This window comes from Schistocerca serialis, unplaced genomic scaffold (genome assembly GCF_023864345.2).
Source record: "Schistocerca serialis cubense isolate TAMUIC-IGC-003099 unplaced genomic scaffold, iqSchSeri2.2 HiC_scaffold_1051, whole genome shotgun sequence".
NCBI lineage: Eukaryota > Metazoa > Arthropoda > Insecta > Orthoptera > Acrididae > Schistocerca > Schistocerca serialis.
The window spans coordinates 25001-30000 of NW_026047241.1; the positions used below are offsets into that span (position 1 = coordinate 25001).

At 52.8% G+C, this 5000-nt stretch overlaps 1 non-coding gene across 1 annotated transcript in view; it reads left to right on the forward strand.

Moving 5' to 3' along the window:
• Positions 1-3706: 3706 nt before the first annotated feature.
• Positions 3707-5000, forward strand: part of LOC126430576 (small subunit ribosomal RNA) — a 1909-nt gene continuing 615 nt past the window's right edge. Inside the window, exon 1 of the ribosomal RNA XR_007577227.1 lies at positions 3707-5000. This exon is cut by the window's right edge and continues 615 nt beyond it. This is a non-coding gene — a ribosomal RNA (small subunit ribosomal RNA).

Here is a 5000-nt window from a genome sequence, read left to right on the forward strand (position 1 = left end):
TGTGCCTTAACCTAACCTAATTTGTGCCTTAACCTAACCTAATTTGTGCCTTAACCTAACCTAATTTGTGCCTTAACCTAACCTAATTTGTGCCTTAACCTAACCTAATTTGTGCCTTAACCTAACCTAATTTGTGCCGTAACCTAACCTAATTTGTGCCGTAACGTAACCCATGTTGTGCCGTAACGTAACCCATGTTGTGCCGTAACGTAACCCATGTTGTGCCGTAACGTAACCCATGTTGTGCCGTAACGTAACCCATGTTGTGCCGTAACGTAACCCATGTTGTGCCGTAACGTAACCCATGTTGTGCCGTAACCTAACCCATGTTGTGCCTTAACCTAACCCATGTTGTGCCTTAACCTAACCCATGTTGTGCCTTAACCTAACCCATGTTGTGCCTTAACCTAACCCATGTTGTGCCTTAACCTAACCCATGTTGTGCCTTAACCTAACCCACGTTGTGCCTTAACCTAACCTACGTTGTGCCTTAACCTAACCCATGTTGTGCCTTAACCTAACCCATGTTGTGCCTTAACCTAACCCATGTTGTGCCTTAACCTAACCCATGTTGTGCCTTAACCTAACCCATGTTGTGCCTTAACCTAACCCATGTTGTGCCTTAACCTAACCCATGTTGTGCCTTAACCTAACCCATGGTGTGCCTTAACCTAACCCATGTTGTGCCTTAACCTAACCCATGTTGTGCCTTAACCTAACCCACGTTGTGCCTTAACCTAACCCACGTTGTGCCTTAACCTAACCCACGTTGTGCCTTAACCTAACCCACGTTGTGCCTTAACCTAACCTACGTTGTGCCTTAACCTAACCCATGTTGTGCCTTAACCTAACCCATGTTGTGCCTTAACCTAACCCATGTTGTGCCTTAACCTAACCCATGTTGTGCCTTAACCTAACCCATGTTGTGCCTTAACCTAACCCATGGTGTGCCTTAACCTAACCCATGGTGTGCCTTAACCTAACCCATGGTGTGCCTTAACCTAACCCATGTTGTGCCTTAACCTAACCCATGTTGTGCCTTAACCTAACCCATGTTGTGCCTTAACCTAACCCATGTTGTGCCTTAACCTAACCCATGTTGTGCCTTAACCTAACCCATGTTGTGCCTTAACCTAACCCATGTTGTGCCTTAACCTAACCCATGTTGTGCCTTAACCTAACCCATGTTGTGCCTTAACCTAACCCATGTTGTGCCTTAACCTAACCCATGTTGTGCCTTAACCTAACCCATGTTGTGCCTTAACCTAACCCATGTTGTGCCTTAACCTAACCCATGTTGTGCCTTAACCTAACCCATGTTGTGCCTTAACCTAACCCATGTTGTGCCTTAACCTAACCCATGTTGTGCCTTAACCTAACCCATGTTGTGCCTTAACCTAACCCATGTTGTGCCTTAACCTAACCCATGTTGTGCCTTAACCTAACCCATGTTGTGCCTTAACCTAACCCATGTTGTGCCTTAACCTAACCCATGTTGTGCCTTAACCTAACCCATGTTGTGCCTTAACCTAACCCATGTTGTGCCTTAACCTAACCCATGTTGTGCCTTAACCTAACCCATGTTGTGCCTTAACCTAACCCATGTTGTGCCTTAACCTAACCCATGTTGTGCCTTAACCTAACCCATGTTGTGCCTTAACCTAACCCATGTTGTGCCTTAACCTAACCCATGTTGTGCCTTAACCTAACCCATGTTGTGCCTTAACCTAACCCATGTTGTGCCTTAACCTAACCCATGTTGTGCCTTAACGTAACCCATGTTGTGCCTTAACGTAACCCATGTTGTGCCTTAACCTAACCTATAATGTGCCTTAACCTAACCTAAAGTGCGCCGTAACCTAAACTATATTGCGCCTTAACCTGACGCACGTTGTCGCTGAACCTGCTCTGTAATTGTTATGCAACCCGTTAAAGTAGTGTAGTGTTGCCTAACCGCAACCCTCGCAATATAGTTCGCTACTCGCACTGCCCGGTCCCCTGTGTATCGCGTCATGTTAAACACCTTGCAGGTGTTGCTGACTTTCCACATGCTCCTGCTATACACTGTAGTGTGGATAGCAGCAGGACGTACATGCCCCCCCCCCTTCCCCCCTGCCTTCGCAAGCTGGTCGGTGAGAAGTTTGCATGTTCAATGCCCTTCGCATGCCGACGTACTCAGCCTACGTTGTGGTACGGCCTGTCACCTGTCCGCCGATGTACGCAAAACCCACAAACTGTACTGCACATTGCTCCGTATGTACTGAATGATACATCGTGGCCCATGTGACCGTATGACGACAGCGCCTAGCAACGGCGGACCATACAGTCCAAATATTGTGCACGCAGCTACGTGTCGTCTCCCTATAAGAGCTGGATTGCAGTGTGGTACGCCATACAGACGTGTGGGAGGAACGGACGCCCTGGATGGCGATCAGCATGAGCAGTCTGTTGATGTAGTGGAGCGTGTATTCGGACGTAGTCGTCTCTTCTCACACACCGTGATAGCATGTTGCACCGCGTTCCACATCTGCGACATGCTGCAGAGGCGGGCTGACAGTCGTTCGCGCAATGGACACCGCATACGTACGGGGTCTACCTTCCACGTGTTCTCTAGGCGTGCACATGTTGTTGCGTCTATGTGGGCAGACGTAGTGTGTTGTGACACCTGACACAGGCATGCAATACTCGTTGCAAATGGCGATGGACGTGTACGTTTGCTGGTGACGTTACGCAAATGAACAACCGGTAACCCGTTGTGGTGCGGTTGTTCTCGCTAGAGGTGAATCAGTGTTGGCGACGATCGGTCGAGCTATTAACCGGTTGTTTCAGGGATACCCACCATGCCCACGAACGTGAAAGGGGACCCACCATGCCCACGAACGTGAAAGGGGGATCTGGGTGTGAGGCGATACGCGGCGGTGGCTGGGTGGGACCGTCCCCGGCCGGTGAGGGGGGGCCGCCCGGCGTGCTGGCAGCGCGGTGCGTGGGCGCACGCGCTACAGCCGGCTGGTGGGGGCGGCCGGTGGCAGGCGCGCCGGCCGACGGACGCGGCAGGCGGCGCAGCTGCGCGCCGGCGCCCCCTGCTCGCGGCGCCTTGCGGCCAAAGTAGGTCCTCGCGGGCCCGGTGCGAAGCGCGGTGGCCATCTGCAGTGTGCTGGTCCGATTGAGGACTTTGTGCGCTGAGGATGCGCCGCCGCCCGGCGCTCGGCGCCGCGACGCCGTCTGCTGCTCGGTCGCCCCAGCGGTTCTCGCAGGTGGTTTGTATCGCAGCTGTGCGGACGTGTTGGCGCGTGCGCTGTGCTGGGAGAGTTCGCTTCGGCACCCAAGTAGGGCTTTTGTCCTTCTGTGGCGCTGGCGTTGGAGCTGCCGGTCACCGTAGGTGGCGCGTGTTGTCTCCCGCCGGCAATGCCACGACAGCACGCTCCCGGGCCTCTGTCGGCAGCGGCAAGCTCAGTTGGGAGCACGGGTGGTCGCACCTAAAGCGTCTACTCGCCTAACTCCGGGCGATTGCGCCTCTCTCGAACCCGACCAAGTACTTAGGACGGCGCTGCGCGCCGCCGGGACCTGAGAGGGTTTCGAGGTGTGTTGTGCAGGGGAGCTCAGCCTCCTCCTGTTTGCAGAATAATTGAGCGGACGCTTGCGTGTTCGCGCGGGCCCCCGGGACACACTCCCGGGCGGCCGGCTGCTCAGCTCTAGTTGACGCAGCTCCCTGGTTGATCCTGCCAGTAGTCATATGCTTGTCTCAAAGATTAAGCCATGCATGTCTCAGTACAAGCCGCATTAAGGTGAAACCGCGAATGGCTCATTAAATCAGTTATGGTTCCTTAGATCGTACCCACGTTACTTGGATAACTGTGGTAATTCTAGAGCTAATACATGCAAACAGAGTCCCGACCAGAGATGGAAGGGACGCTTTTATTAGATCAAAACCAATCGGTCGGCTCGTCCGGTCCGTTTGCCTTGGTGACTCTGAATAACTTAGGGCTGATCGCACGGTCCTCGTACCGGCGACGCATCTTTCAAATGTCTGCCTTATCAACTGTCGATGGTAGGTTCTGCGCCTACCATGGTTGTAACGGGTAACGGGGAATCAGGGTTCGATTCCGGAGAGGGAGCCTGAGAAACGGCTACCACATCCAAGGAAGGCAGCAGGCGCGCAAATTACCCACTCCCGGCACGGGGAGGTAGTGACGAAAAATAACGATACGGGACTCATCCGAGGCCCCGTAATCGGAATGAGTACACTTTAAATCCTTTAACGAGTATCTATTGGAGGGCAAGTCTGGTGCCAGCAGCCGCGGTAATTCCAGCTCCAATAGCGTATATTAAAGTTGTTGCGGTTAAAAAGCTCGTAGTTGGATTTGTGTCCCACGCTGTTGGTTCACCGCCCGTCGGTGTTTAACTGGCATGTATCGTGGGACGTCCTGCCGGTGGGGCGAGCCGAAGGCGTGCGACCGCCTCGTGCGTGCTCGTGCGTCCCGAGGCGGACCCCGTTGAAATCCTACCAGGGTGCTCTTTATTGAGTGTCTCGGTGGGCCGGCACGTTTACTTTGAACAAATTAGAGTGCTTAAAGCAGGCAAGCCCGCCTGAATACTGTGTGCATGGAATAATGGAATAGGACCTCGGTTCTATTTTGTTGGTTTTCGGAACCCGAGGTAATGATTAATAGGGACAGGCGGGGGCATTCGTATTGCGACGTTAGAGGTGAAATTCTTGGATCGTCGCAAGACGAACAGAAGCGAAAGCATTTGCCAAGTATGTTTTCATTAATCAAGAACGAAAGTTAGAGGTTCGAAGGCGATCAGATACCGCCCTAGTTCTAACCATAAACGATGCCAGCCAGCGATCCGCCGCAGTTCCTCCGATGACTCGGCGGGCAGCCTCCGGGAAACCAAAGCTTTTGGGTTCCGGGGGAAGTATGGTTGCAGAGCTGAAACTTAAAGGAATTGACGGAAGGGCACCACCAGGAGTGGAGCCTGCGGCTTAATTTGACTCAACA